This window comes from Odocoileus virginianus, chromosome 2 (assembly GCF_023699985.2).
Source record: "Odocoileus virginianus isolate 20LAN1187 ecotype Illinois chromosome 2, Ovbor_1.2, whole genome shotgun sequence".
NCBI lineage: Eukaryota > Metazoa > Chordata > Mammalia > Artiodactyla > Cervidae > Odocoileus > Odocoileus virginianus.
The window spans coordinates 73,713,095-73,740,213 of NC_069675.1; the positions used below are offsets into that span (position 1 = coordinate 73,713,095).

Sequence of the window (27,119 nt, forward strand, 5' to 3'; positions counted from 1 at the left end):
CTGAATCTTGGAGCTGTGCCATTTTGTAGCCACTGCCTCTGCTTCTATCCCAGCCTCTCTGCATAACTGTCAAACTCCCCCTCTCTTCTGCCTGGGTCATCTAAGGCCATTCCACAGCTCCTGGGCTCAGGGGAGGCATACAAATTCTCTCCTGTCACATTCAACACCTGAGGCTTATTTGACCCAATTTCTTCTCTTGACCTGTAGTTCCACCTTATGTCTAATCATCCTTTGAGAGAACAATGAAGGGAAAGGACTGTAGCACTGCAGGTTACAAAGTGGGTTTATACCTTAGGTGGAATTGCAAATCAAACAGACCAGTATATTTGCCAGCTATGGGTACCCACTCTGTGCTAGGTGTCATGCTAGGTGCTGGGGATTCTGAGATACCTCTGCCCTCAAAGTGTTCACAAGAGATTGACATAAGCAATGACCATGTGTCTGCAGGCAGCACTATGGGGCTGCCCACTACTCAGCTCCAGTTCAGTCCCTTCACATAAGAGTATTGTCGGGGAGGATGTGTTTTGTACATGTATCTGTGTTTTAATGTGGCCACCACTGTGCTAGGTGTTATATAGCAGAATAAAAAGTAAAAAATGCATGATTTCTCCTAAGGAGTTGGCTGCTTAGCTGGTATGACAAATTATAAATATATACTTGGAAAGTTATACAACAATGAACCACAAAAACCACAGTTCAAAATCAGAATAAGAGTACTATAAAGTGAAAATGGCTGAGTCTTGTCTTCCAACCATCTCCTAAAATTATACTTATCTCCTCTAAGGTAAATCAATAATATGTAAAGAGATGAGCAACATTATGGCTTGCATGAATTCCTATCAGTGATTCTTTGGATGTTAAAAAATGAGTTCTATTTTTGGACGTATCCCTCTTTATAAATCTAGACTCTAACAATAAAGTCCTTAAAAGATAGGAATCCATTAACTAACTTCATTTCTACTAATAACCTTAGCATTCCACCTACATGTGTATATTTTATTCTTTAATCCTATAAATTCACTATTTGGTAAAAGTTGCGGAAAATGTCCACTGTCGGACTCTTTGCCATTAAAAAAAAAAAAATCTGTCTCAGCATACTTTGCCTCTGACCAGCTTTCCTACCTGAGAATCTTACTCTGCCTTTTACGTTATTCACGTATAAGGAACAATGTCACTCTCCATCTTATTTCTGTTTCTTTCCTTCCCCTGCTCTGCTCAGTGCTGTTAGTATTCCTTGCATGTCAACTGCTCCACCAAGGCTTCAGTCCTGTTAAGTTTGAGGTAAATATGTAGTATAATATATTCCAGTATTAGCTTTTCTGGTTGAAAAGCTATAATGAAAAGGAATACCTGTGCCAAAGCAGGAACATTAAAGTTAGAAATGGAGGAGCAGCTCTGCCTATATGGTGGACACAATTTTGCTTGAAAAGATAGGATTTGAAGAGGTTACAGTTTCCAGGAGTCATCATTTATTTGCACGCTAACTAGAAAATATATTATTTATTTATCCTCATGACAAATTATTCTCTCTGATGTGATTTTGAACATCCTGGGCAACATTAAGTCTGAATTCTGATCAGCGAAAGCCCAGGATTCTGGGTGCAGAGCCATTCTTAGCTTGTCCCTAAAGCAGCAGATATAGTGTAGGATCTTCAGAGGACCGTATCTTTCTAATGATCCTTCCACACAAATCCCAGTGGTCGGCTCTGGATGATAAGTCAGATCCTGGAGCAGATGGTAACAAGTTGCCTTTAGAATGTGGAAAAATCCCAATTCCTCTTGTTTATGATGCTACATGGCATCTCCCAGACATGGCAGCTCCCAGAAGGAAGCAGTAGGGATTCTGGAGTTCTGTTTATGGGGAAGGATCATCCATTTAAAGTTCTGGTGCCTCAAAGGCAGAAATATAGATCAATGGAACTAAATAGAAAGCCCAGAGATAAATCCACGCACCTATGGACACCTTATCTTCGACAAAGGAGGCAAGAATATACAATGGAGAAAAGACAATCTCTTTAACAAGTGGTGTTGGGAAAACTGGTCAACCACTTGTAAAAGAATGAAACTAGAACACTTTCTAACACCATCCACAAAAATAAACTCAAAATGGATTAAAGATCTAAACGTAAGACCAGAACCTATAAAACTCTGAGAGGAAAACAGGCAAAACACTCTCTGACATAAATCACAGCAAGATCCTCTATGACCCACCTCCCAGAATATTGGAAATAAAAGCAAAAATAAACAAATGGACCTAATTAAACTTAAAAGCTTTTGCACAACAAAGGAAACTATAAGCAAGGTGAAAAGACAGCCTTCAGAATGGGAGAAAATAATAGCAAATGAAGCAACTGACAAAGAATTAATCTCAAAAATATACAAGCAACTCCTGAAGCTCAATTCCAGAAAAATAAACGACCCAATCAAAAAATGGGCCAAAGAACTAAACAGACATTTCTCCAAAGAAGACATACAGATGGCTAACAAACACATGAAAAGATGCTCAACATCACTCATTATCAGAGAACTGTAAATCAAAACCACAATGAGGTACCATTTCACGCCAGTCAGAATGGTTGCTATCCAAAAGTCTACAAGCAATAAATGCTGGAGAGGGTGTGGAGAAAAGGGAACCCTCTTACACTGTTGGTGGGAATGGAAACTAGTACAGCCGCTATGGAGAACAGTGTGGAGATTTCTTAAAAAACTGGAAATAGAACTGCCATATGACCCAGCAACCCCACTCCTGGGCATACACACTGAGGAAACCAGATCTGAAAGAGACACGTGCACTCCAATGTTCATCGCAGCACTATTTATAATAGCCAGGACATGGAAGCAACCTAGATGCCCATCAGCAGACGAATGGATGAGGAAGCTGTGGTACATATACACCATGGAATATTACTCAGCCATTAAAAAGAATACATTTGAATCAGTTCTAATGAGGTGGATGAAACTGGAGCCTATTATACAGAGTGAAATAAGCCAGGAAAAAGAACACCAATACAGTATACTAACGCATATATATGGAATTTAGAAAGATGATAATGATAACCCTATATGTGAGACAGCAAAAGAGACACAGATGTACAGAACAGACTTTTGGACTCTGGGAGAGGGCGAGGGTGGGATGATTTGGGAGAATGGCATTGAAACACGTATATTATCATATGCAAAATGAATCGCCAGTCCAGGTTTGATGCATGAGACAAGGTGCTCGGGGCTGGTGCACTGGGACGACCCTGAGGGATGGGATGGGGAGGGCGGTGGGAGGGGGTTCAGGATTGGGAACACGTGTACACCTGTGGCAGATTCATGTCAATGTATGGCAAAACCACTACAATTCTGTAAAGTAATTTGCCTCCAATTAAAATAAATAAATTTCTATTAAAAAAATAGTTCCGGTGCCTAAAAATCACTCAGTGTTTATTAAGTGGGTAGGTTGGCATACTTTTACTAACACCTTTATGTACCCTTTAAGAAAGTCAGCTTTCCCTCATTTTACTTCACATTTCAAAGTTTTTAGCAAAGCTCAACACAAATTTGAAGTTCATATTGTGGCCCTCCAGCCCTCTTGGCCCTGCGTCACCCCCATGTGGGCCCAGGGTCTGTTTGTGTGTTATGAAATGTGTATCTCCATTTCAAGTGTCCCTGTGCACATCACAGAGAGCATGTCTTCCTCAGTCCTACGAAGCTGCCAAGTGCCTTTGATTTTTGAGGAGTGGAGGACAGCTCCCAATATTGCAGGTCACGCATCCTTTGGGGGCACTGTCTGTCCTCTCCACTTTCACAGTTCTCTCTCTCAAAACACTTTAGTCTTGTGGGCTAGGGAGACCAATGGTTAACCAAATGGTGGATTTTTATGACTCAAAGGAGGAAGAAGGGGTGGAGGTATACTCTTCGCCTGCTTGTAAATATTTTCTATTAATCAGGTTGACAAATTTTAACTGAGAAAGTATTTTTTGCCATTTCCTGTGCTAATAAGCTCCATGGGTATCTTCAAGAAGCTTTTGATCTGTTATAGAAATATGTATGTGAACATGACAAGCAGGCTCATCCTGAAGGAGGAAACAGACAGAACAGGCTCCATCTTGAAAGCAGGACTCCATCTTGGGCCAGACTGTGGACTTTGAGCTATATGCCCAATATATATGGAAATGACATACCAACTGGAAAACCAGGCCCCCTGGATGGAAGAGCCCCAGGGCTCATACCTAGACTCTCTGTTGCCTAAAAGACTACCTTAATTACCTGTGTAACCGAATAGAATCATAAATTCTATTACGCCTATTGGGGTTTGACCACAGGCCTACTGATAATTGTCCACTATTAACTACCTAGGCTTAAGGCATATGAATCAAGGGCTAACTTTGATTGCATCTTTCTTTTCCTTTGTCCAGACAAGTTTCAGGGAATTTGGGGAGGTGGGTTTGGGCACGCATACTTAGGGTACATAAAGTTTTCAGAAAAACTGGTCAGGGTCCTTGGCTAAGAGGAGACTCTGCCTTGGGCCCGCCGGTGTAATAAACTGCATTCCACTATCTGCATTGTCCTTCTCAGTGAGTTTGTTTCCCAGAACACGTGGCTACAACAATCCATGCCGTTATTCTAGGGATTTAACCTGCCTTTAAGTTCTCACTTTTCAGCCACTTCATCATAATTATCACTCCTTTTTGTATCCTCTTGTATCTCCTAAACTGTGGTGCTTCAAATTTGATACAGCATGCCTACAGATGGCTGACAAATATAACTTAAGATCTGTTTCTTTAGATTCTACTATTAATCCAAGAAACATGTATTAAGTACCTATCAGGCTTTGAGGGTAAAATGAACTCAGTACTAGCCTTTTGCTTCAGGTGTTCATAACTAGTGGTGGGACAAAAGAGATAAGTATTAAACAGGGCATAAAGGTGAACACAGTGTAACAACAGAGGTGAGTCCCATCCGAGGCCAGACAAGGCAGAACAGTATGTGTGTTGGAGAAGCTGATGACGCTGCATGGCACATTTGGAAACTGAACTGTTCCTTGAAGAAATCTGCAGGGCAGAAAGAGGCTGTAAGCTTTACTGTCTCAAACAGCATGAGGCCTTAATGTGGCAGTATTAATTGTAGTAGTTCAATGAGATATATATTGATGGCATCCTCTTGTGATTTCTCACATCTCTCTCAAAATAGGTTCTATATAATATTATATCACCATTCAGGATAGTTAAAATGACAGTTTTATCTTCTAAGCTGTAGCCCTTTCTCTTGGCATTTTTAAAGATATTATTGTTGGGCTAAGAGGTGAGACCACTGAACACACTTGGTCTGGGAATACTGTGTGATCTCTAAGGAAGAAGCTGCTATTAATTTAACAAGTACAGCCTACACTCTAAGCTTTACCCAAGGCTGTGGAAGGTGCTATTAGATATAAAAGAGAAGAAGACATAGGCCTGGTGAGATCAGAAGAAACACCAAACCAGGGCCCTTAATGTTGAGTTCAGCCTTGGGTCTTTCAGTGACTCATGTTATCACCTTGAACAGATCATTTAACTCTCCTCAAACTCCATTTTCTCATCTATAAACTAGGGACTCTTATTTTGGCCTACCTTCACTTATGTTATTATAAACAAGAACTGTTACAGATATACAAAAAGTGTTGTAATTATTGAAGTGTTCCCAATTTTTTTTTCCAGATTTCAAACCTACTTCCATGAGAGTGGAAAAAACCTTATTATCCTTATGGATAAACTTTTCGGTTGGAAGACACACACAAACACATATACATATATTATATGTGTATACATATATATTCAGTTTTATAGACATAATTCACAACTCTATAGTATATATGTATACATTATATATACATACATATATATATATATATATGAATGAAATGACTGGGAATCAATTCTAAGTTTAAATTTAATTAATATGCCAAAGCAATGACAGCTTCTGGAATTGCTAACAGATACGAAAGTACCAGAATGAAATGCGTGAGGAGAATGATGCCCAGAATCCTTCCTGGCAGACATACAAATTCATTCAGGCCTCAGGGGAAGGAAAGGGAGATGGCTCACTGCATCAAGCTGGAAAGACATCCTACTGGACCCTGAGTCACTGGACTGTGGTGAGTGTCCCCAAGATAGTGTTCTCATGCCCTTTCATACAATAATCTGGATAAAGAAGTCAGCAGCCTTCTAAGAGGCATCTGTTTCATGTGCGCAGGATGGCTATATTATTGGATGAAAAGGGAGGAAAAAAGATTTACTACAGAGTGCTTTTATAAGGGCAGAGTCACCTCAGTTACAGACAAGATTTAACAATCTGAAGTAAATTCATTATAACACTATTCACTTAGAAACAAAAATGTCATTTCTCATGACCCAATAAATGAAGTGTAATTACTAAAAGCATATAAATGATAGAACTGAAAATGTTCTCCTCCCGATCATGCTTATGACAAGAAGCAATTTCACATATCTAAATTACTGATAACCAGGAAGAAGCACCCTGAGACAGACCAAACACTTTGGACAGAATGTCGACAATAAAGATCATGCTACATACTCAGTCTTCTGAAAGATCTAGAGCTTTTTGACAACTGCTAAAACTCTAATGTGAGTTTCACACCCTCAGGAAATATTTAACTCACTTTGAAATTTATTTGCAGAGATAGAAACCTGGGAATATTACTGAAAATGCCTAGGATGGCCCCTGGCCTTCTAAGCTGAGCTTTGACCTGTTTAAACTTAACCAGTGGCCCCCTACCATTCTTTCCTTTCTGAGATTTCAATCCTCTGTAATGTAAAGATCATAAACAAACAATCCTCTGATTGCTTCTAATGAAAACATTTATAAAAGTCTTTATAAAACAGTCAAGTGAAGTCAAGTATGCCATTCTGTGCTTACCCAGGAACCACCAAGTCAGTCTTTCATCTCTTTCAGCTTTGGACTACTGAATGCTCAATTTTTAAGCATTATTAGAAAAAAGATCATTCTGTGAAGCACTTCTCCCAGAGAAAATCTTTCTAAATGACTTCTTATTCTTAAAATGATGCCAATTCCTTTCCTAAAAGTGTATGCACCATTCAATGATATATGATTAGAAATTATGAGGCCAATTTTCCAAAGGTGTTTCTTCATTTGCATCAGCAAAAAAAGAAGTACTTATAATTGCCCATGCAAATCAAGGACTTTCATATGCAAATATTTATATGTGAATGTCATTATGCTGCTCCAATATACAGATTGAAGTTTTAATCTATTATACAAATAAATGTGTAAATATGCATTTGTATTTTTCGTTAGAAAAAAAGAAGTGTCCATACGTATAACTATTGATAGGAACAGAAAGGAAAGAGCCAGCAAAGGTCACCTGTTATATTTCAGGTGATGCTATTTTCACCAGCTAACATGTTACAAACAGAACTGCTTCTTTCTTCTCACCCTCATGCCCTTTTGCAGAATCTTGATCATGAATCCAGACTTCATATTTTATTATGATCAATTCACTCTGTGGAATCAGTCACCCTCACTTTGCATTTTGGTTATCAATGAGTCTACCCATCCTCCAGGCTTCTAGATGTGCCTGAACTCTATTGCTATTTGAGTTGGATTCCCAGTAGATGTCTCAACCTAATAAAAATCAAACTGTGCAATTGATTCTAGGGAAGTGGTGTTACTTGTTCTACCTAACTAGACGCCAAGTTCCAGTCCAACTGAAATGCATGGTATATAAATGTTTACCCAAAGCTGCCTCATCTGTCATATATTTTTGAGAAATTACAATTACCCCAGGGGGAAGAATTTGCAAAGGGGCAATCTTTTGATCTAGAAATATAAACCATGTGACCAACACAAAACTAAAGATTTGCGTACCACCATAATAAACTAACAGCTCTCACCTTGGGGAACCTTGTCCTCCACACAAAAAAGCAGCACAAAGAGGCAGATCTATTTACTGGAGAAGATGCTAGTACTAACTGACAAGGTGGCTCATTTCAGTTTGACCCAGAGAGGATATTTCATTTTAGTTTTACTCAGAGAGGTAAATTATGCAGGGCTGTCAAACCAGGAACATTTCTCCTACTTTCCCCCATTCTCCCAACAGACAGTGAAAACTAATGACTGGAATAGATTTGCTTCATTTGACTACAGATCATATCCTATCTTATATGAAATCTGAAAAAGAGAAAGATTTACAAATGACAACTAGTGATCCTCTTACTGGAAAACGTGATGATATAAGCTGTGACAATATTTTCAATCTGAGAGTGTAGCTCATGGTCTAGATAATTATATTTATCTTGCTTTCAGGGGCAAGAAGAAGCTGGGATGATGTGACCTAGATGAAAGATATTAAAATTACTAGAACATTTAAATGGTTTAACAGGGACAGCAAGACAGAATATTGAAGTAGCAGACATCATTAGAGCAAGTCACGGCATAAATGGGGAAAAAAATGGCTAAATTCTAGTTGCAAAGAAAACTGACAGGTCCACAGGTTACATTAAAGATTCTTGGGTTTCCCAGAACTGTTGGGGAAAAGTGAAAGGAAGGACTGGTCAATGTACAACTGCTTTTGTAAATGTTACTGAAACACTATCCTTATCTGCACATTGGTGTAGCCTGAAGTATGTGCATTGCAATAACAGCAATATTCCCAATTTCTATCCAATCAGTAAAATTAAACATTTCAAAGCACTTTCATGAATAAAGTAACATTACTAATTTTACTGAAATCTGAAAGTGGTCATTGAACATTCAGACCTGGTCCTACTTCAATCACATTTCACCCTGAACAACAGGGCAAAAAGTTGTAATTGGTTATTTCTTGAAGAGCCACAGGACTTTATGAAACTCTGTGAATGTAAAAGTTCATAAAAAAACATTGGGGAAAAAAACAACAAAAATATCATTTAATAATTTTATTGAACAGAAAAACTTTCATTGTTGCACCTTATCCTGAGGCAGCAGCACTGGTCTATTATCTCATAAATCTGGGTTGGAAGCCACAGAGCCCTGCGTGGGTGGGAAAGACAGGGTTAGAATAAAATCAAGATCAGATGGTAAAGGAAATGCATGTGTTCGTCCTTTCAAAGGGGCCTACTGGAGAAACACAAACACAATGTTGAATCAGATATCATTCTGCACAGACATGTGCATTTTTCGTCATAGTGAGAGACATTTGTATTATGGCATCTTGGAGGTGATATAAACAAAATAGAAGACAATTTCTGGTTTCCCAAATAAGGGCTTCCCAGGTGGTTCAGTGATAAAGAATCTGCCTGCCAAAGCAAGAGATGCAGGAGATGCAGGTTTGATCCAGGGTTGGGAAGATCATCTAGAGGAGAAAATGACTCCAGTAATCTTGCCGAGAAAAGAGGAACCTGGTGGGCTATGGTCCGTAGCGTCGCCAAGAGTTGACGCTACAGAGTGGCTGAGCATGCGCAGGCATAGTGTGATATGTTTGCTCTCCATGAAACTAGGTAAAGCCATCAACCCTACTTTACTAACTGAAGATGGGAAAATAATATAACTACAAAAATACGGAGCAAAGCCTAATCTCCAGTGTCTACAGAACCTCCCCCTCTTTTTACAGACAGCTATAGAGATACATAATTTATCATCCATTCTTGTCATTTAAGTAGATGCATTCAGATAATTTCCCAAGATTATTCTTAATGGAACTGTATGAGTGTCAGTCAAAAATATCACAAAATCCAATGTTAATCCCTCGTCTAATACAAGTTAAAAGGGAGTTTGATCTTGCATGCTGCCAACCAGCCCCCAGCCCTGCATTGTGCTCTCCCTCTGATTTCCATCATAGACAATTTTATCTCTCAGAAGAGTGTGAAGTATAATCACATTGTAATACAACAGGGGGTGTGTGTACTTGTAAGCAAATACTTCTCTTTGGGAAAAACCTCTCTGGATCTTATACCCTACTGGGACTGGCAGGCCCACCAGCTCCTGCCACTCAGCACAAATACATCTCAGCATCAAGCAGTTAATAGATACTGACACATGAAGCGCTTTGCCTTAATAGATCTATATTTATATCTAGCTTGTTTCAAGTTCAATTTGCAAGGGAGCCTTATCTCGGTTGCTATCAAATATGCTACTTACCCTGCCATTTCCACCTGACAGCACCTGATGGTATAGATCTCATTTCAGTGAAACCCACAGCTGCCTTTCTCACTCACACAAGCCTTCTGGGCCATCACATTATCATATCTATACTCATACTGTTTTCTGTTTTTTTCCCCTCATCTCCTGGCCAACCTTATTTATCTCCAAAACTGAACTCAAAGGTTGCCTTCTCTGCCAACCGTTCCTTGATCTCAATACTCACTGTGCAATTGAAAACATCGTCTCTTAGAGAGGGCATCCCTGGTAGCTCAGTTAGCAAAGAATCTGCCTGTAATGCAGGAGGCCCTGGTTGACTCCTGGATCAGGAAAATCCACTGGAGAAGAAATAGGCTACCCACTCCAGAATTCTTGGGCTTCCCTTGTGGCTCAGCTGATAAAGAATCTGCCTGCAATGTGGGAGACCTGGGTTTGATCCCTGGGTTTGGGAAGATCCCCTGGAAAAAGGGAACGGCTACCCACTCCAGTATTGTGGTCTGAAGAATTCCATGGACTGTATAGTCCTTGGGGTCACAAAGAGTTGAACACAACTGAGTGACTTTCACTTTCTCTTAGAGAACTGCCTTGAGCACATTTCAAACAAAGCACCTGTGATGCATTTTGCCTTTATTTATTTATTACCTTGTCTCTAATTAGTATTTAAGGTCTCTGAAGACAGGAATCGGGATGCATCTTTGTTTGTACTCCCAGCACAAAGTACTATGCCTATATCTAAGTGCTCCATACATACATTTCCATGGAATCTTTGCAGAAATGTTATATTGTTTATTCTATTAGAATATATTTCTCTATTCTATTAGAATTTAGTTTTAAAGAGAATACATAAACTAAAATCTGTCCACATTGACAACCATTTTTCTGTATCTTGTCTACTTTGTCTATCTTCGTGTGGGGGGGGGTGGGGTTGGTAGTGGTGATGATGGTTTACTTCTGAGCCATGTCCTACTCTTGAGACCCCATGGACTGTAGCCAGACATGCTCCTCTGTCCAGGATTTCCCAGGCAAGAATACTGGAGTGGGTTGACATTTCCTTCTCCAGGGGATTTTCCCAACCCAGGGATTGAACCTAGGTCTAAATTTTCATGGGCTTCCCCAGTGCCTCAGCAGGAAAGAATCTGCCGGCAATACAGGAGACTTGGGTTAAATCTCTGGGTTGGGAAGATCCCATAGAAATCCCCTGGATTGCCTGGGAAATCCCATGGACAGAGGAGTCTGGTGGGCTACAGTCCACGTGGTCGCAAAAGAGTTGAACGTAACTTAGCGACTAAACAACAGTGATACACAACACATATTCACAGCATTTGTTCTTAAAGTTTTTCAAAATTCTTAATTGGTGCCAAATAGCACAGTCAACTTAGCAGGGCAATATGGTGAACTCTGTCATCATAGATTTAGTCCCAGTGATAAATATTACAAATTCTGTAGTAAAAGTCATGCATCAGTTATCTAAAAAGTACACCTCTGTGTCCCGTCCCTTCACCAAGGGTCTGAGTATCACTGTGAACTAATTACGAATGAGCACATCGTCTCAATTCTCTTCCCCTTCCCTTTGTAAATTAAGTTAGCAAACACTTGAGAGCCTACTATGTTTCATATGCCACTAAATTAGAGATACAAAAACCAGAGAACCAAAAACTAATAAAACAGAGTCCCTGATCTCAAGGAGCTAATTTTTCAGAAAATGAATTTTATCACAGAAGTATTATGATCTGGATGATGAGGAGTCCCTGTTCTAAAGGAGTTCACTGTCTAAGAAAGGAGTTTATAGACACAGATATGCATTATGGTATCTATGATGAGAGCTATGATGAAGATAAACACAGAAACCAAATTGCAAGAAACAAGGGAACTTCAGCTGTGCCTTACCATTATAATCCCTTGTAGAGTTCTGAGAATAATATCTATGTGAACTTTCCTTTGGCTATTAAATGTACCTTCCAATGATACCAAAAAATCTTTTATTTTCACTAAAATGGTAGTGTGCATGCTAAGTCTCTTTAGTAATGTCTGACTCTTCATGACACTGTAGACTGTAGCCCATCAGGTCCCTTTGTCTATGGGATTCTCTAGGCAAGAATATTGGAGTAGATTGTCATGCCCTCCTCCAAAGGAATCTTCTTGACCCAGGGACTGAACCCACATCTCTTATGCCTCCTGCATTCGCAAGCGGGTTCTTTACCACTATCATCATCCGCCTATCCAAATGATAAAATAAACTGTTCTATATTCTGTTGGATATCAAGGCATTTTCTCCACCTTATTTAAATCTATGAGGTTTCTTAGCCCATGTTATTTTAGTTAATCTAAATATTCATACATTATTTGTGTTGGTTGTCGCATTAGATGGATAATGAATAGATACTCTACTCAATTTAATTCTACTGTCTGACTGGAACAGTTTAGCTCAAATGTTTGACAGTCAGCTACAACATGAATGACTGTTTGTCCAGTATTTCTCTTAGGAAGTCTAGCAGTAGAGACACTATCAATATATTAGTAGCATCCAAATTTATAAAGCTGATGACTGTCTCAGTCAACTCTGGTGGTAAGTCTTGGGCCAGCTCCACCAGTTGGCTCTGTAGGGGTAAGACTTGCATGTGAAGAGATCTTACACAAGAATACCTATCCTTGGGGGAAAAAATAAATGCAGCAGTCAATGGAAATGTGTATGTGACCACTTGTAATGTGTATGAACGTGTGTGCATAGATGGTTTTAAGCAGAGAGAGAGATATTTGGAGTCTAATTAACACCAGAGGTTTGAAGAGTTTGGAAGGAGAGCAGAACCTGCCATATGGGGGTATAAATTAACCACTGACAGTGCTTGGATTTTATGTTCTCTCTAAAGCTTGAAATGTGGGCAGGAAAACTATGGTTAAATGGCTATGCAGACAATTTTAGCGACAACTTCTAAAACTGGTAACTCAGCTTCTGTTCCATGCTTTCCTGCAAATCTTAAGCATTTTTGCTACAGAAAAAAAGTCCATAAAACTTAAACTATCATTATGGGTAAGCTAAACCCAAGTGTAGTCATTTTATTTCATCTATTTGACCTTTTATGAGGACAGTTATTTACTTCAGTATTCTTTCTTGTTCAGAGACATAGCATAATAATATTAAAGTGGTCTGGCTGGGTTTGAGTTCCTGAAAATAAGAGATTTGGGTATGCAGTAAACATTCTGAATTAGTAATCCTTCTCCAACCAACAGCTAATAGTGAGAGCTGAAGTCAAAATGGAAATGCTGCCTAAATCATTAACCACAATTCCCTTACTTTGAATAACAGCTGGAGTCTGTCCTAAGCAACATGAGGTCTATAGATGTGTTTAGAAACTGTCAGAAACTGGCATGTATATACAACTTGTTCCACTTTATCTCCAGGGACCCTAAGTCTTGTTAGTTAATCATTCTCAGTTGAAGACCAATTATCTCCAGATTATGTCTCTTGTATACTCTTACAAGAAACACACCAAAGCCATTAACATTTGGGAATCTCTGAGCTGCATGAAATAACACTCCTTTCCCTATTCTTTCAGTTAATTCATTAATTTAATAAAGTTTAAGAGTTCCCTATAAGCCAGAAATTGTGTTAAGTACTAAGAAAACAAAAATCTATAAAACTCTACCATGATGAAGAGAGGTCAACAAGTCTTCCCAGTAAGCAACTATGAAGATGTACAAAAATGCCCCCCCCCAAAAAAAACTTTAGCACTCTGGAAATTGATCAAAAACATAGGAAAACAGAAATATTTATTTATTAAAACTATCAAACTACAATTGGGAACAATAGGAATTTGTGATGTTCTTCCCTAGGACTGATCCTATTCCTGGTTCCTCAGTGTGATAGTCAACCAGGGTGGAGTAGGCCATGAAAAGCAGTAGCCGTATTGACACTGCAAGGGGTGTGGGTAATCACTTGACTTGGAGTGTTGCTGCTATGGACTCACAAACTAGCTGCAGGTATTAACAGAGATTTCTAGAAGATGAGGTGGTTATGTAAAGCTCGATAATTTCTCTGCATATCCTGGAAAGACCCAAGGCTGTGTGCATGTACATTAGAGTGGGTGCAAGCCACTAAAATATCCCTAGCTGATGGAACCTCAATGCATGAGCAGAGGAGACATGACAGAAACTATCATAAAATTAAAGCAGGAGAGAGTTGAAGTCAGTCTAGGCTATGAATGTAGTTGACACACAGACTCATCATCAAAAAAAAAAAAAATGGAAGACATTGGTTTGAGATATTTGAGCACAATCTCTAAAAATATCTGTCTCTGAAGACAGGCCAACACTTTGCAATCTTAAAACTAAAAAATGGAAAAATAAAACTGATCAGAGATGTCAATGACTATACATTGCAGGGGAGAAAGGTTTCAAAGATTATGTCCAAAGAAGTTATATTTACTAACATGAAAGTAAAAGTGTTAGTTGTTCAGCCATGTCTGGTTCTTTGTGACCCCATGGACTGTAGACTTCCAGGCCCTTCTGGCCATCTCCAGGCAAGAATCTGGCAATTCTCCAGGCAAGAATACTGTAGTGGGTTGCCATTCCCTGTCTCCAGGGGATCTTCCCAACCCAGGAATCAAACTCAGGTCTCCTGCATTGCAGGCAGATTCTTTACCATCTGAGCCACCAGGGAAGTCCATTTATTAACATAAAAGTAAATAAAAACAACAACCCTCAAGGAGAAGGCTAGATCAGAATCACTAGTGTCATGACAATATGGCATCTAAAATGTCTAGTATTAAACAAAATATTAAGTGCAAAGAAAAAGAAAGCATGATCCATACTTAAGAACTAAAAGTAAAAGCAAAAACCTTCTAATACATAATGTTTCTGAGTGTTCCCTGATGCTGAAAGTAGCAGAAAAAGTTGTTCAAGTAACTGTTATAAATTTGTTCAAAGAACAACAGGAAGTCATGTTTAAAGAATTAAAGAAAAATATTAACAAATCAATGTTAACAAATGGAATATCTCAACAACAAAGAATAGAAATTATTAAAAAATTAAAATTCTAGAATTGAAACCATCAATATCTCAAATTTTAAAATTTACTAAGGGAACATAAAACTATATTTGATATGGCATAACTAAGACTCCCTAAGCCTAAATACAGAGCACTAGAAATTAATCTGAAGAACTGAGTACAAAAAGATGAAAAATGAGCAGTCTCAGAGATATATGGAACAGTAGGAAGCAAACCAACATGTACAATAAGAGTCACAGAATAAGCACAAAAGAGTAGAAGGGGTTAAAAAAAAGTGACCCAAAAATAACAAAGCTATCCTAAATTTGATGAAAATTATTACTCTACAAATCTGAGAAGCTCAACAAAACTCAAGTAGGATAGACATAAGAGTCATACCTAGACATGCCATATTCAAATAACTAAAAGACAAGGAAAAAGAGAAATCTTCAAAGCAGCAAAAGATAAACAACTCATCACATACAGATGAACATAAAGGATGAACAGCTGATTTCTCCTCCAAAGCAATGGAGTTCAGAAGACATTAAAATGACATATCCAAAGAGGTAAAAAGGAAAAAAACATATAGACATACCTTAGCTATACTTCAAGTTTTGTTTGTGAATAAAGCAAGAGAGTCAATATCACAAAAAAGCAAGTTACACAATTTTTTTTAGTTTTCTAGGGCACATAAAGGTTATGTTACCCTATATTATAGTGTATTAAGTGTGTAATAGCATTATGTCCCAAAATGTACATACCCTAATTAAAAAATGCTTCATTGCTAAAAATGTTAATGATTATCTGAACCATCAGCAACTTATCTTTTTTGCTAATGGAGTGTCTTACCTCCATACTGAAGGCTGTTGACTCGTCAGGGTAGTGGTTGCTGAAGGTTGAGATGGCTGTGGCAATTTCTTAAAATAAGACAAAATTGAATTTTGCCACATCAATTGGCTCTTCTTTTCACAAACTATTTCTCTATAGCATATAATACTGTTTGATTGCCTTTTACACACAGTAAAAATTCTTTCAAAATTGGATTCAATCATCTCAAACCCTGCCACTGTTTTATCAACTAACTTTATATAATATTCTACATCTTTTGTTATCAGTTCAACAGTCTTCACAGCATCTTCACTTGGAATAGAGTCCATCTCCAGAAAACACTTTCTATATTCATCCATAAGAAGCAACTCCTTACTCATTCACGTTTTATTATGAGATTGCAGCAATCCAGTCACATTTTCAGGCTTCACTTCTAATTCTAGTTTTCTTGTTATTTCCACTATTTATGCACTTGTTTTCTCCACTAAATTTTGAACCCCTTAAAGTCACCAACAACAGCTGGAAACAACTTCTTCCATATTCTTGATAATGTTTACATTCTGACCTCTTCCCATGAATAAAAAATGTTCTTAGCATCTAAAATGATGAATCCTTTCCAGAAGGTTTTCAATTTACTTAGCCCAGATTCATGAGAGGAACCACAATCTATGACAGCTATAGCTTTACAAAATGTATTTCCTTAATAATAAGACCTGAAAGTTGAAATTACTCCTTGATCCATGGGCTACAGAATAGATGTGTTAGCAAGCATGAAAACAACATCGATCTCTTACAATTCCATCAGAGCTCTTGGGTGACCAGGTGCAACATCAATGAATAGTATATTCCAAAAGGAACCTTCTTTTGTTGGCAATAGGTCCCAACAGTGAGCTTAGAATATTCAGTAAACCATACTGTAAACAGATGTGCTGTCATCTAAGTTTTGTTGTTCCATTTATAGACCACAAGCAGAGTTAGATTTAGCATAATTCTTAAGGGCACTAGAAATTTCAGAATACTAAATGAGAACTGGTTTGATTAAAGTCACCAGCTGCATTAGCCCCCAATAAGAGAGTTAGGGGCTGAAGTTTGAAGTAAGGCATTGACTTCTCTCGGGCTATGACAATCTTAGATGGTAAATTCTTCCACCATAAGGTTGTTTCATTTACAATGAAAATCTGCTGTTTAGTAGGGCCACTTTCATTCATTATCTTAGCTAGATATTCTGGACAACTTGTTGCAGCTCCTACGTCAGCACTTGATGCTTCACCTTACATTTTATGTTATCAAGACAGCTTCTTTCCTTAAACCTCATGAACCAAACTCTGCTAGTTTCAAACTTTTCTTCTGCAGGTTCCTCATCTCTTTCAGCCATCAGAGAACTGAAAATAGTTAGTGCCTTGCTCTGAATTAGGCTTTGGCTTAAGGGAATATTGTGGTTTATTTGATCTTCTATCCAGATCATTAACATTTTCTCCATATCAGCAATAAGTCTTTTTCTTATCATTTGTGTATTCATTGGAATAGTGCTTTCAATTTCCCATAAGAATTTTTCCTCTTCAGTTATACCGTCCCTGTTTGGCAAGAGAGGCCTACCTTTTGCCTATCTTGGCTTTTAGACATTTTTTCCTAAGTTTAATCATTTCAAGATTTTAACTTAAAGTGAGAGACATAAAACTCTTCTTTTCATTTGCACACTTAAAGGTTATTAAATGACCTAATTTCAATCCTGAAAGATGATGCTGTGAAAGTGCTGCACCTAATATGCAAGCAAATTTGGAAAACTCAGCAGTGGCCACAGGACTGGAAAAGGTCAGTTTTCATTCCAATCCCAAAGAAAGGCAATGCCAAAGAATGCTCAAACTAATGCACAATTGCACTCATCTCAGATGCTAGTAAAGTAATGTTTAAAATTCTCCAAGCCAGGCTTCAGTAATACGTTAACCATGAACTTCCAGATGTTCAAGCTGGTTTTAGAAAAGGCAGAGGAACCAGAGATCAAATTGCCAACATCCGCTGGATCATCAAAAAAGCAAGAGAGTTCCAGAAAAATATCTATTTCTGCTGTATTGACTATGCCAAAGCTTTTGACTGTGTGGATCACCACAAACCGTGGAAAAGTTTGAAAGAGATAGGAATACCAGACCACCTGACCTGCTTCTTGAGAAGCCTGTATGCAGGTCAGGAAGCAACAGTTAGAACTGGACATGGAACAACAGACTGGTTCCAAATAGGAAAAGGAGTACGTCAAGGCTGTATATTGTCACCCTCCTTATTTAACTTCTATGCAGAGTACATCATGAGAAACGCTGGGCTGGAGGAAGCACAGCTGGAATCAAGGTTGCCGGGACAAATATCAATAACCTCAGACATGCAGATGACACCACCCTTATGGCAGAAAATTGAAGAAGAACTAAAGAGCCTCTTGATGAAAGTTGAAAGAGGAGAGTGAAAAAGTTGTCTTAAAGTTCAACATTCAGAAAACAAAGATCATGGCATCTGGTCCCATCACTTCATGGCAAATAGATGGGGAAACAGTGGAAACAGTGGCTGACTATTTTTCTGGGCTCCAAAATCACTGCAGATGGTGACTGCAGCCATGAATATTTAAAAGACACTTACTCCTTGGAAGGAAAGTTATAACCAACCCAGACAGCATATTAAAAAGCAGAGATATTACTTTGTCAACAAAGGTCCATCTAGACAAGGCTATGGTTTTTCCAGTGGTCATGTATGGATGTGAGATTTGGACTATAAAGAAAGTTGAGTGCTGAAGAATTGATGCTTTTGAACTGTGGTGTTGGAGAAGACTCTTGAGAGTCCTTTGGACTGCAAGGAGATTCAACCAGTCCACCCTAAAGGAGATCAGTCCTGGGTGTTCATTGGAAGGACTGATGTTGAAGCTGAAACTCCAATACTTTGGCCACCTGATGCAAAGAGCTGACTCATTTGAAAAGACCCTGATGCAGGGAAAGATTGAGGGCAGGAGGAGAAGGGGACGACAGAGGATGAGGCAGTTGGATGGCATCACTGACTCGATGGACACGGGTTTGGGTGAACTCCAAGAGCTGGTGATGGACAGGGAGGCCTGGCGTGCTATGGTTCATGGGGTCAAAAGAGTCGGACTTGACTGAACTGAACTGAGCTGAACTGAATTTCAGTAATGTTGTGCCTCAATGTAGAGGCCTGAGGAGAGGCAGCAAGACAGGGAAACAACTGTCTGGTCAGTTGTGCAGTCAATAGCAAATAATATTTACTGATTATGTTAACCATCTTATGTTGGTATGGTTCATAGCTCCCAAAACAATCATAAAAGCAACATCACAGATCACTATAACAAATGTAATAATAATGGAAACATGTGAAATACTGTGAGAATTACCAAAATAGAACACAGAGACATGAAGTGAGAAAACATTACTGGGAAAAAAGTGTCAATAGACGTTCTCAAAACAGCATTGCCACAAACCTTAAATTTGTAAAAAGCACAGTCTCTTCAAAATGTTCTGAAGTAAAGTCCAATAAAATGAAGTAGGCCTGTATATCAAGCATATGTTCTATATGCAGCAAAATTATCATTCAAATATAAAGCTGAAATACATATATTCACAGCTGTATAATGACTGAGAGAAAATTCTTTCTAGCAGACTTAAAGTCACCAAAAATACAAAAGGAAATCTTTCAAGCTGAAGGGAAGTGACACCAGAGTGTAGCTCAAATCCAAAAGAAGAAATGAAGAGCACTGGAAATAGTAAATATTTTGCTCCATAAATGTATATTTTATCATTTTTTCTCTTAAATTTTTCAAAGACAAAAGATTGAATAAGAGCAAAAAAACCTTTTATGTTTATAATATACATTTTTGTTAAATAACAGTATAGAAATATTAGCACAAAAATAGGAATGAAAGGAGCTTTATTGGCACAGACATTCTGTATTTTACTGCAATCAAGTTAGTTTCGGGCTTCCCTGGCGGCTCAGATGATAAAGAATCTGTCTGCAATGCAGGAGACCTGGGTTAGATCCCTGGGTCCGGAAGATCCCCTGAAGAAAGGAGTGGCAACCCACTCCAGCATTCTTGTCTGGAGAATCCCATGGACAGAGGAGCCTGGTAGACTACAGTCCATGGGGTTGCAAAGAGTCAGACATGAGTGAGCAACTAACACTTTCACTTTCAAGTTAATATTGTTTTGAAGAAGATTGAGATATGTTCAAAATACATATTGTAATTCTAAGAGCAATAACTAAGTGAATAATAATAATGTATACTAAGAAAACAACATCTTTCAGTGTCCTATCTTTTTGCCTTTTCGTACTGTTCATGGGGTTCTCAAGGCACGAATACTGAAGTGGTTTGCCATTCCCTTCTCCAGTGGACTATGTTTTGTCAGAACTCTCCACCATGACCCATCCATCTTGGGTGGCCCTACACGGCATGGCTCTTATTTCATTGAGTTAGAGAAGGCTGTGGTCCACGTGACCAGATTGGCTAGTTTCCTGTGACTGTGGTTTTCAGTCAGTCTGCTGCAGTCCACGGGGTCACAAAGAGTCAGACACGACTGAGCAACTGAACTTAACTGAAGAAATCAACATAGGAGTTAAAACAACAGTTGTAAAATACTGACTTTAGAAATCCAGCAAACAATCCTGAGGAAAAAGAATAAAGCTGGAAACATAACCTTCCCGGACTTCAGACAATAATACTAAGCTACAATAATCAAAATAGCATGGTATTGACACAAAAATAGACATATGGATTAATGGCACACAATAAGAGAGCCCAGAAATAAACCTGAGATCAATTAATCTTCGACAAAGCAGTCAAGAATACACAGTGGAGAAAAAAAAGTTTCTTCAGCAAGTGGTGTTGTGAAAGCTGGACAGACCACAAGTAAACCAAAGAAGTTAGAACTGTCCCATACACAATATACAAAAATTAACTCAAAATGGCTTTAAGACTTACATGTAAGATGTGACACCATAAAACTCCTAGAAGAGAACATAGGAAAAACATTCTCTGACATAAACCATACCAATGTTCTCTTAGGTCAGTCTCCCAAGAAAATAGAAATAAAAGCAAAAATATACAAATGGGACCTAATCAAACTTACAAGCTTCTGCTCAACAGAAGAAACCATAAACAAAAGACAACCTATGGACTTGGAGAAAATATTTGCAAATGATGCAACCAACAAGGGTTTAATTTTCAAAAGGCACACACAGCTCATACAGCTCAACTAAAAAACAAACAACAGAATCACAAAATGAGAAGACCTAAACAGACATTCCTCCAAAGAAGACATGTTCCAACAGGCACATGTGAAGATGCTCAGCATTACTAATTTTTAGAGAACTGCAAATCAAAACTACAATGAGATACTACCTCACACCAGTCAGAATGGCCATCACTAAAAAGTCTACAAATAATAAATGCTGGAGAAGGTATGGAGAAAAGGGAACCCTCCTACACTATTGGTGGGAATGTGGAGCCACTATGAAAAACACAGCATCAAGGTTTATTCAAAAACTAAAAATAGGAGTACCGTATGATCCAGTAATTCCACTCCTGGGCATATATCTGGAGAAAATTTTAATTCAAAAAGATATATGCACCTCAGTGTTCATAACAGCACTATTTACAATAGCCAAGACATGGAAGCAATCTAAACATCCATCAACAGAGGAATCTATAAAGAAGGTATGTCACACATATACAATGGAATATTAGCCGTAAAAAGAATGGAATAATGCCATTCCAGCAACATGGGTGGACCTAGCGATTATCATGTTAAGTGAAGTTAAGTCAAACAAAGACAAATATCACACATTATCACTTAAATGTAGACTCTAAAATATGAAGCAAAGAATTTATTTACAAAACAGAAAATAGACTCACAAACATAGGAAAAAAACTTACAGTTACCAAAAGGGAAAGAATAAATTAGGAGTTGGGGACTAACAGATACATTCTGCTGCTGCTGCTAAGTCACTTCAGTCGTGTCTGACTCTGTGCAACCCCATAGACGGCAGCCCACCAGGCTCCCCCGTCCCTGGGATTCTCCAGGCAAGAACACTGGAGTAGGTTGCCATTTCCTTCTCCAATGCATGAAAGTGAAAAGTGAACTTGAAGTCACTCAGTCGTGTCCGACTCTTAGTGACCCCATGGACTGCAGCCTACCAGGCTCCTCCATCCAAGGGATTTTCCAGGCAAGAGTTCTGGAGTGGGTTGCCATTGCCTTCTCCAACAGATACATTCTACTATATATAAAATAAAAAATAAGGTCCTACCATATAGCACAGGGAACTATATTTAAGATCATATAATAAATTATAATGGAAAAGAATTTTTTAAAAGATAGTAAAGAAAAAAAGGGGAACAAAAAAGACAAATGATAAATATATAAACTCTAGAAGTAAAACCAAACATATCATTACATTAAATGTAAAGAGTCTACACAACTCCACTCAAATATGGAATGTCAGACTGGGTTAAATAGCAAACCCGCTAAATGCTGTCTACAAGGGATACATGTCAGACATAAATATACTGAATATAAAATAATAGAAAAATAACATGCAAACAGTGACCATAAAAAAGCTGGAATGGCTGTATTCATATCACACAAAATTAACTTCAGACAGGAAATATTAAAAAGGTGGACATTTGATAACAGTAAAAACATTATCAGTGATTAAAATATATTAAAATTATAAATGCATATGTGTGTGTATTAGTCACTCAGTTATGTCCAACTCTTTGCGACTCCATGGACGTGTAGCCCATCAGGCTCCTCTGTCCATGGGGATTCTCTAGGCAAGAATACTGGAGTGGGTTGCCATGACCAAGATCTTCCCAACCCAGGAACCTGGGTCTCCTGCATTGCCTGGAGGATTCTTTATGCACCTGAGCCAGCAGGGAAGCCCAAGCACATATACTTAACAATAAAGCTCCAAAATACATGAAGTAAAACCTGGCAGAATTTAAAGAAGAAATAGAGAGTTTAATAATAACAGATAGAGATTTCAACAGCCTATTACAAAAGCTGATAGAAAAACTACAAAGAAATCAGCATGGACAGAGATGACGAAAATGATGCTATTAAACAACTTGTAACCAACATCAATAGGACACCTCAACTAAACTCTGCAGAATGCACACTCTTTTTGAGCACACACAAAATGTTCTCCAGGACAGACCACTTGCTGAGCCATAAAGAATCCCTCAAGAGTTTAAATGACTGAAAGTATATGAAGTATAATCTCTGACCACTTGAAATTAAGTTGGCAACCCACAACAGAAGTAAACCTGAGACTACTCCAACATATGGACATTAAATGACACACTTCAAATTACTCATGTGTCAAAGAAGAAATCATAAAATAATCTGAATTTATTGAAATCATGAAAACATATTTATGTTTTCAGCTGAAGTCTCACAGGATCTGAAATTTTAAATGCCTATATCAGAAGAGAAAAACTCTCAAATCATCACCTAAGCTTCCACCTTAGCAATTTATAAAAAGAAGGGCAAATAAAGTCACAGCAAGAAGTAAGAAATAATAAATATTAGAGTAAATTAAGGAAATAAAAAAAATACCATAGAGAAAATCATAAAACCAAAAGTTGATTTAAAAAAATAAAATTGATAAACTCATAGATAAACTGACAAGCAATTAAAATAAAAATAGCAAATTACCAAAAATAGTAATGAAACAGAATATCATCTTCTCTATAGAAATTAAGAGGTTTGTAAGGAAATATTAGCTTAAATGAAAGATTAGACAGACTAGACAACTGATTAGACAAATCTGAATATATGGACAAATTCCTAAAAAGATACACATTACCAAATTCACTCAGAAAAATAAGAAAAAGAATATGAATAGACCTATAAAATGTAAGGAATTTGAAATAGTAATTTAAAACATTCTCACAGAGGAAATTTTAGGCATGAGTAGTTTAACTGATGAATTATACCAAACGTTTTAAGAAGAAATAATACCATTCCTTCACAAGTTCTTCCATTAAATGTAATGGAAGGAATACTTCTATAGTCATTATATGAGGCCAGTATTACCATGACAACATAAATTTACAAAGACATCAAGAAAAGAATACTAAAGACCAATAGCCATCATGAATACAGATGCATACACATCTTTAACAAAATATTAAATACTGAACTCAGCAGCAGTTAGTCAGGATTATACAACATGACCAAGTGCAATTCATACCAGGAATGAAAGGTTGGTTAAATATCTGAAAATCAATTACTGTAATGTACCACATTAATGAAAAAAAGGACAAAATCCACATGAGAATACCAATAGATTCAAAAAGCTTGTGAAAAAAATTCAATACTCTTTTATAGTAGTTATTTCACTACAAACTAGGAATAGATGATATCTTTCTTAAAACAAACAAAAAAGCTTAATATCTAACATCATACTTAATGGTGAAAGACTAAATCCTTCCCATCAAAGATGAGGAAAAAGGCAAATAAGCTCTGCTCTGTTCTCTTCATTTCTATTGAACATTGTACTGGCAACTATAGCCAACATGTTCAGTCAAGAGGAAGATGGGGAGGAGAGGTGGAGAGGGAAGAGGGAAAACAAGTTGAAGGAATTCAAATTAGAGGAAACAAAACTGTCTTTATTTGCAGATGGCATAACCCATAGGCTAAAGGATCCCAAGGAATGCCATTCTATGTGCAAAGTCACTTCAGTCATGTCCAATTCTGTGTGGCCCCATGGACTGCACCCTGCCAGGCTACTCTGTCCATGGGATTCTCCAGGCAAGAATACTGGAGTAGGTTGCCACTCCCTTCTCCAGGGAATCTTCCCAACCCAGATATCAAACCGTCTCTTAAGTCTCTTGGATTGGTAGGCAGGTTCTTTACCACTAACAACACCTCAGTTCAGTTCAGGTCAGTTCGGTCACTCAGTCGTGTCCCATTCGTTGCGACCCCATAGACTGCAGCATGCCAGGCCTCCCTGTCCATCACCAGCTCCCAGGGGTTTACTTAAACTCATGTCCATTGAGTTGGTGAGGTCAACCAAACATCTCATCCTCTGTCATCCCCTTCTCCTCCTGCCTTCAATCTTTCCCAACATCAGGGTCTTTTCAAATGAGTCAGCTCATTTGGCCACATCAGGTGGCCAAAGTATTGAAATTTCAGCTTCAACATCAGTCCTTCCAAAGAACATTCAGGACTCATTTCCTTTAGGGTGGACTGGTTGAATCTGCTTGCAGTCCAAGGGACTCTCAAGAGCCTTCTCCAACACCACAGTTCAAAAGCATCGATTCTTCAGCACTCAACTTTCTTTATAGTCCAACTCTCACATCCATACATGACCACTGCAAAAACCATAGCCTTGACTAGACGGACCTTTTTTTGGCAAAGTAATGTCTCTGCTTTTTAATATGCTGTCTAGTTTGGTTGTAACTTTTCTTCCAAGGAGTAAGCATTTTTTAATTTCATGGCTGCAGTCACCATCTTCAGTGATTTTGGAGCCCAAGAAAATATTCTAGCACTGTTTCAACTGTTTCTCCATCTATTTGCCATGAAGTGATGGGACCGGATGCCATGATCTTTGTTTTCTGAATGTTGAACTTTAAGACAACTTTTTCACTCTCCTCTTTTTCACTTTCATCAACAGGCTCTTTAGTTCTTCTTCACTTTCTGCCCTAAGGGTAGTGTCATCTGCATATCTGAGGTTATTGATATTTCTCCCGGCAACCTTGATTCCAGCTTGTGCTTCATCCAGCCCAGCGTTTCTCATCATGTACTCAGGATAAAAGTTAAATAAGCATGGTGACAATATACAGCCTTGACGTACTCCTTTTCAATATTTGGAACCAGTCTGTTGTTCCATGTCCAGTTCTAACTGTTGCTTCCTGACCTGCATACAGGTGTCTCAAGAGGCAGGTCAGGTGGTCTGGTATTCCCATCTCTTTCAAAATTTTCCACAGTTTGTGGTGATCCACACAGTCAAAAGCTTTGGCATAGTCAATACAGCAGAAATAGATATTTTTCTGGAACTCTCTTGCTTTTTCAACGATCCAGCGGATGTTGGCAATTTGATCTCTGGTTCCTCTGCCTTTTCTAAAACCAGCTTGAACAACTGGAATTTCACAGTTCATGTATTGTTGAAGCTTAGCTTGGAGAATTTTAAGCATTACTTTACTAGTGTGTGAGATGAGTGCAATTGTGCAGTAGTTTGAGCATTCTTTGGCATTGCCTTTCTTTGGGATTGGTATGAAAACTGACCTTTCCCAGTCCTGTGGCCACTGCTGAGTTTTCCAAATTGGCTGGCATATTGAGTCCAACACTTTCACAGCATCATCTTTTAGGATTTGAAATAGCTCAACTGGAATTCCATCACCTCCACTAGCTTTGTTCGTAGTGATTCTTCCTAAGGCCCACTTGACTTCACATTCCAGGATGTCTGGCTCTAGGTGAGTGATCACACCATCATGATTATCTGGGTCATGAAGATCTTTTTTGTATAGTTTCTCTGTGTATTCTTGCCACCTCTTCTTACTATCTTCTGCTTCTGTTATGTCCATACTATTTCTGTCCTTTGTTGAGCCCATCTTTGCATGAAATGTTCCCTTGGTATTTCTAATTTTCTTGGAGAAATCTCTAGTCTTTCCCATTCTATTGTTTTCCTCTATTTCTTTGCACTGATCACTGAGGAAGGCTTTCTTACCTCTTCTTGCTATTCTTTGGAACTCTGCATGCAAAAAGGTATATCTTTCCCTTTCTCTTTTGCTTTTGGCTTCTCTTCTTTTCACAGCTATTTGTAAGGCCTCCTCAGACAGCCATTTTGCCTTTTTACATTTCTTTTTCTTGAGGATGGTCGTTCAGGTATGACCACTCAGGTATGACATAAATCAAATCCCTCACAATTATATAGTAGAAGTGAGAAATAGATTTAAGAGACTAGATCTGATAGACAGAGTGCCTGATGAACTATGGACGAGGTTCGTGACATTGTACTGGAGACTGGGAGCAAGAGCATCTCCAAGAAAAAGAAATGCAAAAAAAAAGCAACACCTGGGGAAACCCAAATAAATAAATTTATCAAGGTCATAAGATATAAGAGTAATACCTAAAATCAATTGAATTCCATATACTAGCAGTGAACAATCAAAAAATAAAATCATGAAAACAATTCTACAGTT

At 38.2% G+C, this 27,119-nt stretch overlaps 1 long non-coding RNA gene across 2 annotated transcripts in view; it reads right to left on the minus strand.

Moving 5' to 3' along the window:
* Positions 1 to 27,119, minus strand: part of LOC110140023 (uncharacterized) — a 316,293-nt gene that overhangs the window by 96,404 nt on the left and 192,770 nt on the right. The window contains exon 4 of one of the 2 annotated variants that reach the window (XR_011490030.1): positions 4,396 to 5,039. The exons of the other annotated variant lie outside the window; for it this stretch is intronic. This is a non-coding gene — a long non-coding RNA (uncharacterized lncRNA). Of the gene's footprint in view, positions 1 to 4,395; positions 5,040 to 27,119 lie in introns of those variants that run through there. 2 annotated transcript variants of the gene reach the window in all.